The sequence below is a fragment of the Pinus tabuliformis genome, chromosome 6 (genome assembly GCF_031772625.1).
Source record: "Pinus tabuliformis cultivar Carrire ecotype Pingquan chromosome 6, CPIR1, whole genome shotgun sequence".
NCBI classification, from domain to species: domain Eukaryota; kingdom Viridiplantae; phylum Streptophyta; class Pinopsida; order Pinales; family Pinaceae; genus Pinus; species Pinus tabuliformis.
Window position 1 is genome coordinate 1,567,668,591 of NC_142292.1, and position 14,633 is coordinate 1,567,683,223.

Genomic DNA, 14,633 nt, shown 5'->3' on the forward strand with positions numbered 1-14,633 from the left:
ATGATTTTAGATTTTACTATTTTTTTGTTTTTCCTTTGTAAAGAAAATTGTGAATGCCTATATTGAAGCACAAACCTAAGGGCTTGGTCGCGTTTGGGGACAACGGCATATGTAATTACTTGTTTTTTTTCCTTCAATTTCTATAATGTTTCACTGTTATTTCAATTTCCATATCCGATGTGCTATGCAATGTTATAGTTATTAAATTTGAATTATTTTGTTTCAAATTTTTCCTCGCTCAACATTCGGTTCTCTCAAAATTTTCCCCTCAGGTTTCTATTTAATTCCACACGTCTGGTTGCGAGGTTCCTGGCACTATTGTTGTCTTCCTCTGCGGCCCATGGATGTAGCAGGATTGACCTCAATATTGGATTGTCCTAAGGGAGGTTTCCAGACCTCTTAACCCAATACTAACCACCATTTATGCACGACCTCTCCTTTTAATGTTCATCATATTCGATATAACTGTTAAAAGGAAGAATATATATATATATTTTAAAGAAAAAAATTGTAGCGGTTAAACACAGGTATGAGCAGTCTAGAACCCTCTCTCGGTTATATATATGTAAAGTTTTTTTTTTTACAGGTTATTTTAATTATTCGATTTAGTAATATATGAAATATTTGTTATTCCACAATATACTTGTTTTTCTTCTTTTTCCTATGTCTGGTTTCTTTTCCATACTAAGGCATACTATACAATTCTATTACTATACAAGAATTACAGTTCAAATTTCTTTTAAAACCAGAAATATACTATCCAATTTTGTTCTTCATTTCCTCGGTCAGAAATGTTGCTATGAAGTAATATTGTATAGTTCTATTTCTATACAAAGATGTACTCTTCATCCAATTCTTTTTTTCCTTAGTCAGAAATTTTGTTCTTTTAAAAGAAAAGAAACATATTAAATACAATAATGTAAATGTACTTATCTAATTCCTTGCCAAAACCAGGAAGTCTCTCCTACCAACCATGAGGCTGGTAATGACGTCAAGTCTCCCCCCAAGCTTCCACTCATCCAGACAGTATAGGTATCAATCCTAAGTTGTCCAGCCTCCAAACCTCAAGACCACTAGTCCAGTTTAGAGTCCCAACTTGCAAGGATTCTTCAAGGGTTCCACTGGACAAGGTCCAACTCAAGAACTCCTCAGAAGGTGCAGCGTCCTACTCACCTGCACAATGTCCTGTGTGAGGCTTTCACTTTCCTTTATTTCTCTCCTTTTGTTCCTCAGGGTCTTTTCTCCTAAAAAAAAAATATCTGCCTTCCTTGGAATTGTCCTTTTTATAAGAAAAAAAGAGTTATAAGTGACCTAACTCTCTAGAGAGTTTTATTTAGTTATATATTAAAAGTTTTTTCTCTTAATATTCAAAAACTTTTTTCTCAACCATATATAAATCACTACATTCCTTTGGTCTTTCACTTAAACCATGGTTAGTTTCAAAGTTCATAAAAAATAATAATAGTAATAAGAATAAATAAAAACTAGCACATGAATTCATAAAATTCTTACGGGGTGTCACACAACAAATTGTTGAGAAATAAAAGATGGAATAGTCTTAAAGCTTAGTTGTATTTTATTTTTATGGGTTAGAATGTGGTGATAATTTTTTTTGGAGTAGGTTATTGTGAGAAATTGTGATTTTTTTTAAATATATAATTGAATTTAATAATTTTAAAAAAATATTAATAAATTCAAAACTATCATTCCGAGAAAATCTCTATCAAATCTTACAAAATCTAAAAGAAAAAAAGCATTATATGCATACGATAAGTTTTGAATGAGATAAGTTTCATTTTTGGTTAGTCCTCATGTTCCTTAGCTTAAGTTGAGTTACTAGTCCTGGAACCTTGGTTGGACAAACGCACTGGAGCCCTGTATCAACGAGGGTTGAGTTACTAGTCCTGGAGCCTTGGTTGGAAAAACACTCTAGAGCCCTTGGTGGGTTGAGTTACTAGTCCTGGAGCCTTAGTTATACAAACTCTCTGGAGCCTAGTAAAAGTTGTGGGTTGAGTTACTATTCATGGAGCCTTGGTTGGACAAATGCTCTAGAGCCCTGGATGGCTGGGATAGAGACCAATTTGATGATGGTTTTGTTGATGTCTGACCGTGAGGTGGAATCATTGTTTTATGGGTCGAGGTGGATGGCCTCTGGAAGCCCTGGATGAGTTTTGATTGATGTGTTCTATGATATCCCACATTCATGCTTGGAATATTACACGAGGGTGAATGACTGAAGAGAGATTTGGCTTAGCCATTCTACAGTCGGGTGGAACGTGGAAGTCCCATCCTGGGTTTGGATTTTTGCATCATTAATGAAGGGTTATTTCTCCTTGTATCTATATGAGAATTATGATGGATTATATGTGGTTTATATGGCTATGATTTCATTAGTATTTATGTCCCTATTATGCTGGTTATTTACATGTTTTATGACAACATCCATGAGTGGCTCTCATCATGTTCTTACTTCTTATTGAATGATCAATGAATCTATGAAATAATCGATTAAATGGAAGCTAATGTGATAAGGAGACAATGCTTCATAGCGAATCTCAGATAAGTATGAGATCCCTATGCTCAAATATGTTATTTACACCTGTAGGTTGCATATTTACTAAGTGTTTGACAAAATTCCTGTCATGGCTAGTAGGGGTCCAATCAAGGTCTTGAACAAGTATTTGTTTTAGTATTGTCATTTCCATGTTATTTTACTGATTTTAAGAGATGGTTCAATTATGGGCAGTGACCTAGGCTCTGGGCCTGAAAAAGTGGTTCAAATCTTAGAGTTGTTGGCATAGCACTGACAATCTGGGTCTCTGGTCACTGGAAGGCAAGCTTGTGAGAGCGACTTTGGGTTGTTGGTCGCATGAATGCCTTTTCATGGGAGCGAATTTGGGTTTAGTTCATCTAAATGCTAGGTTAACTCAAGGGTTGGGCACCTGGAGGGGTGGTTTAGCTTTGGGGGTCCTGAAACACCTAAGGGAGGTTTGTGTGTTATGTTTCTGTCAATTCCATTTCCTTAAGTTTACCTAGGAGGTTGAAGCATATCATAGTAGCCTCTCGTCACTTGTTTACCCCGGCTGGTGGGTTGCTTGGGTAGATGTGGGAGGAGGGTGTTACACCAGTCTGACAAACCTTTCAAGATCCTCTCTTATTCCTACCTCAGCCTTTCATTTTCAACTCTTAGTCTGGTCATTTCCATTCGCAGCTGCTAAACTATTTCCAATAGTGGAGTGTTTGCTTGTTGGGATTCATCCCCCAACTGCACCCACATTTCTGGGTCAGTTTCCATATAAGATATGTTGGTTCTCGTTCAGGGTTCAGTTACACTCTGTAACCTTTCTTTATATTATGTGCAAAGCAACAACATTCTTACATTTTATTTAACCCCGCTTGGCCACAATGTTGAACATTGGGTGCTTTGATACCATTTGTGACACCCACTCACTATTAAAAAAAAACTTAAGGAAAAAAGACTATACAATTTACCCGCTGTTAAGTACATTTACGAGTTTTTGTTTAAGTTGTTTCAATGGTCTTACATGGCATTCGATATACAATGGAATACATGTTATATTTCTTTTATTGATAAGGGGTTGCACCACGGTGTACTTAACCACGTAAGGAGCACTGATCAATTGTTATTTAACATTTTATTGTCTATTGTTTAGCTCCTATTATCACCCCGACCTTTGAATAGGTGTTGTTTGCAATTTTAATTATTATGATGTGACCTCTCACATCTCGACCATCCATATGCATATTGATTCGACGGTTAGGAAAAAAGAGGGCTCGTAGAGCTAACTTCCCTAGCCCGAGGTTCGTGAAACTTTCCTTCATTCCTTCATTTCGAGTTAGGGTGTTTGCTCTGCAAATCACTCTGCAACTCGTTTCATGAACATTGTCATGCTATCCTATAAGCTTCTTCCCTGCAGACTAAATCATTTCTCCTTCCAAAGAGGGATTCTGGAGTATTTTTTTCCACTAGCTACTTTTCTCCTCGCACGAAGTCTTACTTCTGGTTCAAAATCTGCGTCAGGGTTTTCAGTTGGATGCACGACTATGGTCTTACCTTTAGGACCAAGTATTACTCCTATACTCTTTTTAAGGTCCTTAGATGTTTTGTTAAAAGGGTATCTGAGAAGTGATTTGCTCGATTCACTGCTTGCAGGACAACGATAGAGGGTTTTATGCGGGATTCAGGTATTCCCCTACCGCGTCGCTTTGTATTGTTGCTTATATGACATGTTAAAACTCTTATGTTTTAATCTACTTGGGGTTCCTGTGTGCAGGTACTCTGACCTTGTTTTCTCACATTGGTTATTCAAGATGTGTCCATAAGCTACTTATACACCTCCAATTTTTTGCGTTAACCAAGTTCTTCTTTTTACCTACACTCACGGTACTGAAGGGGGTTTGAGGCTTGATATAATGTGCTTTGTTTTTAATACCCTAAGGGTTTAAGTACTAAACTGTTGATATTTAAGATGGTTTCTTTGTGAATCAATTTCATTTGTATACTACTTCTTAGATACAGTTGGTTAGGAGGGTTTCCCTCTCTCTACGTCACAACTTTTCGTTATTGTTTGATTGTGATATCTAGATAGTATTATGAACTAATCTCTTGATACAATGGGTTAATGGAGAAATATCGTTTTTATCATGACTCTTTTGATGTCGTGAGTTATTTTTGTACTTGTTACATTGTATACAATGTTTTCATTTAGTAATACGAATAGTTGAATGTTCAGTTGTCTTTTACCACGCTTCTATACAGACAACACACACCATGATTTTAGATTTTACTTCTCTTTTTTTTTTCGTTTTTCATTTGTAAAGAAAATTGTGAATCCCTGTATCGAAGCACAAACCTAAGGGTTTGGTCCCGTTTGGGAACAACAACATAAGTAATTACTTGTTTCTTTTTCCTTCAATTTCTATAATGGTTCGTTGTTATTTCAATTTGCATATTCATTGTTCTCTACAATGTTATAGTTATTAAATTCGAATTATTTCCTTTCAGAGTTTTCCTTGCTCAACATTCGGTTCTCTAAACATTTTCCCCTCAGGTTTTTGTTTAATTCCACACAGCCAATTACGAGGTTGTTGGCATTGTTGTTGGCTTCCTCCGTGAACCAGGGACGTAGCAGGCTTGGCCTCAATATTGGATTGTCTTAAGGAATGTTTCCAGAACTCTTAACCCAGGACTAACCACCATTTCTGCACGACCTCTCCTTTTAATGTTACATCATATTTGATATAACTGTAAAAAGGAAGAATAAATTTTTTTAAAGAAAAAGATTGTATCGATTAAACATAAGCATGAGCAGTCTAGAACCCTCTCTCAGTTATGTATATGTAAAGATATTTTTTTTTTTTTTTTCTCTACAGGTCATTTTAATTATTCAATCTAGCAATTGATGAGCCTCATCATTGAGCAATTATATGGGCCTTAATTGGCCTTAATTCACCTCCTAGCTTAGTCAAACCAGCTATTCTCACAATTTATTGCATACTTTTGATTATATTTTGTTTATGAAATGGGTTAGAGTTTGATATGTCTCTTTGTGGTCCAATGTGCATGAAATGCAGGAATGAAGGATAAAAGCAAGGAAAATGCAGGTAGAAAGGATAAAAACAAAGAACTATGGAAAATGCGTTGGCAAAGAATCGAATGGGACAAGGGAGAGTAACTATAGGAGGTAAATCCCCCTCATTTACTATCCCTCCATTTGAATATTCCACCATCAGTTCAGAGTGCACAAAACCATCACGTTGAAGAATAAAAGACAATCGAGCAAGTGAAAGTGACACAAACCAGTTTTTCTTGAGTTAGAGGCCAAGCCTCCCTAATGGGAAGGAAGTCGTTAGAGACTTCAAATGTATAAATAGAGAGGCTAAGGAACTCAGTAGGATTCAAACTCTATTATAAAACTCTGTTTTATTTCTGAATTGCAAAGACTTGTGACAGTTTGCTCTGTAATCCATGGTTTCTACAATAAGAATGATTTTTGTTTAAGCCAGCTCTGAGTTAACTTCAAGGGTTGAAGCTCTTGGGTTAGGGCTCGACCCAAGTAGCCACAACTCCTCTTTACTGTACATTTATGCTAGCATAGAGTTTTGTTCTATTCATTTGTTTAAGTAGCTTCCTGGTTCTGTTTACCTGCTTAAATAGCTTTCTGGTTTACTTGTTCATTTGCTTAAATAGATTCATGGTTTTTCATTGGTTATTTGCTAAAGTAGCTTTCTGGTTCTGTTCATCTGCGTTGTGCTTCAGTTTACTTTCATTTATGCCTTCTTTTAGTTCACAGGTTAGTTAAAGGAAAAAGATCACAAGCAGGTTGTGCGCAGGTGTCTTGGCCTCATCTCCTCCCTTTGGGACCATGACTTGAGGAAGGGACCCTCCAGCAACCCCAAAAAAATAGTCACTGGTTCTCACATGGGCTATGGAGTTCGTTGTCTAATGCAGTTATTTGTTCACCCGCACTGGTTTTCTCTATCATTTTGATTTGAAACCGCCTCCAGCACGTTCCTCCTACATCGCTTCCTCATCGTCCGATCACCAACAAACCTTCCCAATCACCACTTGATTCACTTTAAATGCTGACTTTTTGCACTTTAAATCCCCACCGTCGATCTTCCTTGTCAAATCCGACGACTATTGTGCACCCGCTTGCCAACTAGCTCGGTCAAATCTCCACCGTTGATCTACCTCACTAGATCCGACGGCTATCGTGTGATATCGCGTGAATTTCTGTCTAATTGTTATCCGCCTGAGGGCATGCGATGAGAGTGGTTTCTCCGTGCTATGTGTCGCCCAGTTAGGCTAAGAGCGCAAAATTTTAGAAAACCACTTACAGCTTTGAGGGCGCATGATAAACAACTTACCGCCCTCTAAACCCGCTCTGTCATTTCTGCACGTTTCTTTTGCCCGCGATCTAATCTCTGTCATCCATCTGTCGATTAATCATGTTCATCCATCTCTTGACTTAGCCTCTGTGATATAATCTTAGCCATCCATCTCCGGTTAACCCTGTTCGTTCATCTTTTCACTCAACCGCCGTGATATAATCTCCACCGTTCGTCCTATTAGTTAACCCTGTTCACCTATCTATCTACGTAAACTCCTGTGATCCAATCTTCGCCATTCATTTTCCTTTCACCCAACTAATCCAATGGTTCTTATGCACTATTGCTCCCTCACGTCTTCCTTTCACTGATTTCTACCTCCGATTGATTTTTTCACTTGAAATCCGATTTAGCCTAAGTTTCTTTGTTACACCTTAGTCTAGTTTTGATGCTCTTTACTTCTACAACTTAGATAATTAGCATTAGATTAGTGTTAATTTAGCAATTATGCTTAGCATATCTATTTAATTGGTTAATTAGGTTATGGTGTAAGTTTAGCATTTCGTGATGTTTTCTTCATTACTGCAATAGAGTAGCTCTCTCTTAAAATAGGTTTGATCTCCTTCCATCAAAGAATTAAGCTTCTTATAACCCTATAGAAGTTTGGCTTGGAACCCCTGGGGTCTCTTGCTAGACAAACAGTGACAACAGGAAGGACCTTCACTTCTACTTGTGCATATAGCACTGTCACCTCCAAGTTTGTACGAACCCCGGGTTGATAAGTAAGGCTGGTAGCCCCGAAAGTTGTAGCATTATTGTTGCAATACCTAGGCTCATCACTTTTTGGCATCGTTGTTAGGGAGGTGTCTAAGTAGAAGTAATTACTACTTTCTTCTATTTCTAGTCTCCAAAATTTCTTCCATTAGTTTATTTCTGCAAAAGTAGTCTAGTTTCTTTCTTTCTTTCGGTTGTCATTATCTTCTTTCCTTTCCATTCTACAAGTACTTTCTAGCTTTAACAAAATCTTACAAAAGCCAACACAAAAACATTTCCTTTCATGCCTCGTAGGATTAGGGACACTTCAGGGAAATTCTTGTCAAATACCCCCATTGGATCCAATAGGCAACCTTCTCTCTTCTTTAGTGACGGTGAATTGGAAGACCCTTTAGGTGAGCAACCTTACCTATTTGAGGAACCTACATAAGAAGAAGAAGAGGAAGAACTCATTCCTACTGAACCAATGGCTGGAAACCAAAATGACAGGAGAGATAGAGAGAGAATTGAGAGTGCCTTCCCCATCAAGGAAACTAATGGGGACACCAAGATGAGGAATATAAGCCCCTCTTCTCTACCTCATTTCCATGGCCTGACCACAGAGGACCCTGACACTTTCCTATTTGAATTTGTTGTTATAGGACAAACCTATGACTATGCATATGATGAGAAAAAGTTAAAACTATTCCCATCTACCCTCAAGGATGCAACATTGCGCTAGTTCATGGGTTTACTTGGAGATAGAATCAGAACTTGGGCTCAGATGCAATAGACTTTCAACAAGAAATATCAGGACTATTGTAGGTCAAAGGACACTAAAGAAGAGATTTTTAGGATGACCATAGGCCGGGATGAATCCCTAGAAGATTATGAAGAAAGATTCTAACTTAGTTACAAAAGGGATAGGTGCACGCTTGACCTTGGGTCACTAAAGCTGGTCTTTCTTAGAGGAGTAAGGGAAGATCTTCTGGATACCTTAAATATGATAGCAGGAGGATATGTCTACCAAATACCCTATGAGGATATTAAGACTGTCTTAAGAAACCATTATAGGGCAACTAGGAAAAAGGGTAGGGCTAGTCAACCTATGGCCAGTACATCATCCTCTAACTTATCCATCAAGGGTGAAATTGGAAATATGCTGGAAGATTTCAAAAGTGACATGATACAAACCCTTGCCTTACAATTGGACACCATGAACATCAAAAGGAAGCAAGAGGAAGCAGAGAGAGCCTTGGCCATCTTTTGTCCTAAATGCACCAGGAGGCATCCTAGGAACGAATGTCCATTGAATTGTATTAAGATTTGCTCAGTCTGTGAAGAAAACCACTCCACAAACAAGTGCCCTTCTTTACCTGGACTCAAAGTTGTATATCAAGGAGCTGAAGGGGTCACTGAGCAACTTTGCTACATCAACCAAAGGAGACCTCCTGGGCCTAAACCATACCAACAGGGTATGCAAGGGCCATCCCATGCATATTACAACCCCAACCAAACCACAAATATACCTTCTTGGGGACCCCCTGCTCATCCTTCCTGGTCTACACCCCCTCCTTGGTCCTATGCATCTCAGTATCAATCCCAGCCAGCCAACCAGTCATTTCAACCTTATGTTCAACCACAACATTAGTGGAATACCCCACCTCAAGGGTGGAGGCCCCAATTCAACAATGTTCCAGCCCTATTTCCTCCACCACCTAACCAACCACAACTCCTACACTCTGCTCCACTTAAGCAACCCCAGATGCCTGCCCAGCCAAATCCGAACCCAAACAATAGGCAGACTCAACAAGCATATAGTGAAGAGACATCATACCCAGCTTATGCTATAGAAATCCAGGAGATCAACCTAAGATCTGGGAGAATTCTCCCAGACAACCAACCTCCCTCTCCACATAGGGAGGTTGAGGAAGAAAGGGAGAAAAGAAACCTTAAAGTAAATCCACCCTTTCCTGAAAGACTAGCCCAACCACTCCAGCCTACCCCAAAAGAAACTGAACTTTTGGGAGAATTGAAAAACCTATGTGTAAAGACCCCCCTTCTCCAGGCAATCAAAGATGTCCCTATTTACAATAAGTTGATTAAGGAGAAGTGCTTCAAGCATCCACGAAGAATAAAAAGGGATGCACCTACCATTAATGTCATTGGGCAGTTGTCTAACTTAATGTTGGGGCAAGTAATATGTCCAAAATATTTAGACCCTGGAAGCCCTATAGTAGATGTGCACATCAATGGCACCATTGTCCCACACACTCTAGTTGATCTTGGGGCTGCCATTAATGTGATGACTAAGGACACCATGCTCAAGTTCAACCTCTAAGGGTCATTAAGGAAGACCACAATAGTTTTGCAACTTGTAGATCGTTCCACAGTCAACCCTGAGGGAATTGTGGAGGATGTGATGGTCTCCATTGACTCTTGGGAGTACCCTGCAGATTTCCTAGTTCTCCAGCCTAAGGCTAAGCTCATTGGTTACCCTCTCATCCTTAGGAGGCCATGGTTGGCCACAACTGATGCTTACATTAGCTGCAGAGCTGGGAATATAACCATCAAGAATGGGCACATGTCCAAACAATTAGTCCTATACCCTCCTGCTCAACCTACCCTAGAGCATGATTTACCTTTATGGTTAGAGGACAAGGAAGAAGATGAAGTTTATTCTGCCCAACTTTATGCTTTTGAAACAACCATAGGAGGAGGACAGCAAGATGAGGATGACTTAATTGAACACTTGATCCAAATTCCAACTCCTAGTTCACTGCCATTAGAAAATGAAGTGAAGGAAGCCCAGAACAATCATCTAATTTACTTATGCTTGGAAAACCCACTCCATGTCAAAACCATAGAATTTGGCCCAGAGAAGACTTTGAACATTAACCCATCTCTTTCTACTTTAGAAGAGGAAAAGCTATGCCACATGTTGAGAGAGAACATAGAAGCCTTCGCTTGGAGTTATAAAGAAATGAAGAGAGTACACCCCTTAGTGTGTACTCACCACATATACATCAAAGAAGGTTGTAGGCCAGTCAGGAAACCACAAAGGAGGATGAATCCAGCTCTTAAAGACATAGTCAAAGAAGAAATGCAAAAACTACTAGATGCAGGATTCATTTAGCCTATCTCAGAGAGTGAGTGGGTCTCTCCTTTAGTGTTAGTTCCCAAGAAAAATGGTAAGTGGAGGATTTGTGTTGATTATAGGGAGTTGAACAAAGCCACAATGAAGGATCATTTTCCCCTACCCTTCATTGACCAAGTGCTATATGCCTTGGCAGGGAAGAAATTATTTTCTTTCCTAGATGGATTCAGTGGGTATAACCAAATCCAAATCTGCCCAGAAGACTAGGATAAGACCACATTCACTTGTCCTTGGGATACTTTTGCCTATAGGGTCCTTCCTTTTGGCCTATGCAATTCTCCTGCCACTTTCCAGAGAGCAGTCTTGAGTATTTTTGCTGAATTAGTACATGATGCAGTAGAGATCTATATCGATGACTTTACACCTTATGGCTATGATTTCCAAGAAGCCCTGACTAACCTAGGCAAAGTATTACACAAATGCATTGAAATGAATTTGTATCTCAGTCCAGAGAAGTGTGAATTCTTAATGACTGAAGGGACTGTGCTAGGTCATTCAATATCTCAGCAAGGACTGCAAGTGGACCCAAACAAAATAGCAATCGTCCAAAGGGTCCCACCTCCACAAAAGCAGAGAGATGTAAAAAGTTTCTTAGGATTGGGTGGATACTACCGAAGATTCATAAAGGACTTCAACAAGTTGGCCTCTCCTTTGTTTGGATTGTTGACCAAAGATTATGAGTTTAAATGGTCAAAGAGCTGTGAAGAGGCCTTAGACATTCTAAAGGGTAAGTTAACCACTACACCAATCCTTAGAGGCCCAAACTAGGCCCTCTCTTTTGATATTCATGTTGATGCCTCACACAAAGACATATGAGCAGCCTTAGGTCAGGAAGAGGAGAAATTGCCCTATTCCATCTATTTTATTAGTACGAACCTATCAAAGGCTGAGCTAAACTATACTGTGATCGAAAAGGAACTCCTGGCTATTGTGCATTCATTGAACAAATTTAGGCATTATATTACAGGCTATCAAACATTTGTGCATATTGATCATGCTGCAATCAAATATTTAATGAACAAACTAGATGTGAATGCTAGAATCATAAGATGGTTGCTTCTATTATAGTAGTTTGATCTAACTATTGTTGATAAGCCTGGAAAGGAAAATGTTGTTGTTGACTTTCTATCTAGAATGAATCTGCCTGCAGGTGAAGAAGGAATGGTGGATGACCAGTTACCAAATGAGCATTTGTTTGCTATTTTAGTTCTCTCCCCATGGTTTGCTGATATAGAAAACTATCTAGTATCAACACAGTTCCCACCAAACTTTCCCTCCAAAGAAAAGAGCAAGATAGTCAGAAAGAGCGCCCCCTTCACCTGGATTGGGGGCAATCTGTTCAAACTTGGCCCAGATCAAATCTTAAGAAGGTGTGTAAGGGAAAAATACGAGGATACACATGACTCCTTCAGTCTTCAACTCGCTTTACAATCCCGACTTAAGGCGATCTTGGAACAAATTGTCCTCAGATAGGCGGCCCAGCAGGCTTCAGAATTAATTCAAATAAAGATGTTACATACCAAGTTATGCCTCAGAGTAGAGATTTCTGGTCTCTGATCTCTTAAAGCACATAATAAAAACACTCTTTCACACACTCACACTCAGATGTGTCTATCTACACACACAAGACTCATACTTATAAGTTTAGAAACATATGAGAATTATTGAAGGTCCTGTCAGACATTGCTTAGTCCAGACGGTCTCTGTTCAATATTCTCAAGTACAATAATTAAAAGAAAACGCACTACCAAGGTCCCATTGGACTTCTATCACTATCATAATCGGAATCAGGATCATGTGCTTCTGATGAAGATGAGGGAAGCTTTTGCTTTAACCATGATTGATTTAACCACTCCAAATATTCTATCTCCCATGTGTGGTCCTGTTGCTCTTGAGCATCTTGGTACAAATCCACGAAAATAGTTTCTTTTTCGTTGGATACCTTCTCTTTTCCTTTTGCCGTAGCTGCTTTTTCTTTTGTCGAGACTGTAGAAGATTCTCCTTTTAGTGGTGCCTTTGATGATTGTCCTATATCAAACTTTATTGTGTCGGTTGTAACATAGAGATTCTTTTGTGGAAAGAGATATTTATCATCGTCTTTTGTCCACCGATTAACATAAGCCATTGGATCTATCTCTATGTCAAGGAAGGAATCTTTTTTGCTTTTACGGAATTCAGGCATTGATTGAACTGACATTTCAACTCCATCTAATAATTCCCATTTGAAAATTTGAAACATGCTGACAGAGCGTTCTATGGCACATTGGACCCATAGCTTGCAGTTATGATTGATATTCTCTTGTTGTTGCCAACCTAATTCAAAAATCATGGATGAACAAACCTTGGTTGACAATAATAAATTTATCAGACAAACTACATCATCACTCCAATTTCCTGCCATAACACTAATAGTAATTAATGCCTTTTGATTAATTAGTAATTTGATTACTCCAAATCTTCCTTGAAGTGTCTCCAGTGTTCTGATCATAGACAATTTTTCAGGCAACTTAAGGCTATGAAATTCTTTAAGCCAAAGAGTGATTTTCTTGATTTCTTCATTATTGTTGGCTATCACAGATGCAGCAACTCGTTCAGGGCCATATAATCGTGCAAAAGGATTTGGGATAATAGGATTTATGAACTCTAAACTTTGATAATCCCAAGGCGTCGAGAATGTTCGCAGATATTGCAATGTCCTTTCAACACATTGAGAGGCTCTCATATGTGGCTTCTTCTGGCAACGACCATCTTTTATTTCCCAATACGCAAATGGTTCAAAAAGTTCATACTGGGGAAATGAATCTATTCCTGCAAAATTTTCATCATTTCTTTGGAGAAATTCAACATCAAGTTCTTCAAAAAGATCAAGAATTCTTAAGAACTTTAAAAACCTTCCAACCTTTTCTGTCATATTTATTTCATCCAAATCCAACATTTTAGCAGAAGTATAAACAACATAAGAGAAATCTATACCTCCAATGATCTGATAATAATTCAAAGTTTGTAGAACCTTGATCATGGAGTCAGTATACTCTTTAGTCCAGTAATCATCAAGAGTTTTGAAATAAAGTTTTACCTTCATATTTGGCAGAGGATATACCTTTACCAATTCTTCATCTAGACCCAACAAAACACCAACATTTTTGGACTGCCAAGCTTGACATATGTGTATCCATTGATTTCTTCTCATTCTCAGTCCAATAACCTTTTCAATTTCTTGACCACATCACCAAGAATTAATTCAAGAATCTGAAATCTTTTTACAAAAGTTTCAAAGCTATCATCTGCAGGGATCTTATCAGGAATAACAAAAATATCAGTTCTTTGGTTATGAACATGGGCCTTGTTCATTTCTCTGGTAAGAGAGTCGGCTAAAGAATTGGAAATACCTGGCACCCATTCAACATCAAAATCATACATTTGAAACCATATCTGCCATGCCAAAAGTCTACCTCTTGCGAGTTATTTTGATATCTTGGCTGATAAGAAATACTTGAAATTCATTGAGTCTGTTCTTATCAGGAACTTGGCAGGAGCCAAATATAATTCGAATTTTTGTATGCCATTAAAAATGGCAAGAGTTTCTTTTTCTGCTGGAAAATAATTTTTCTGGTGAATTAGAAATTCTCCAGATGCATATGCACATAAAATTTCTTCTCCCGTCTCCTCCTTTCTTTCAAAAAGGATGGCTGCCCAAAAATTATCGGACGCATCAGTTTGAAGGATGAGAAATCCATTACCTGGCGGTTTGAGCTCGGGGAGATGTTTGCATTCAGCTTTTAACAATTGAACTGCTGCTGTGGCTTCTGGTGACCATCCAGAATGCAAATGTCTTCTGATTGGAGCAGTTTTTTCTGACAATCTAGGAATA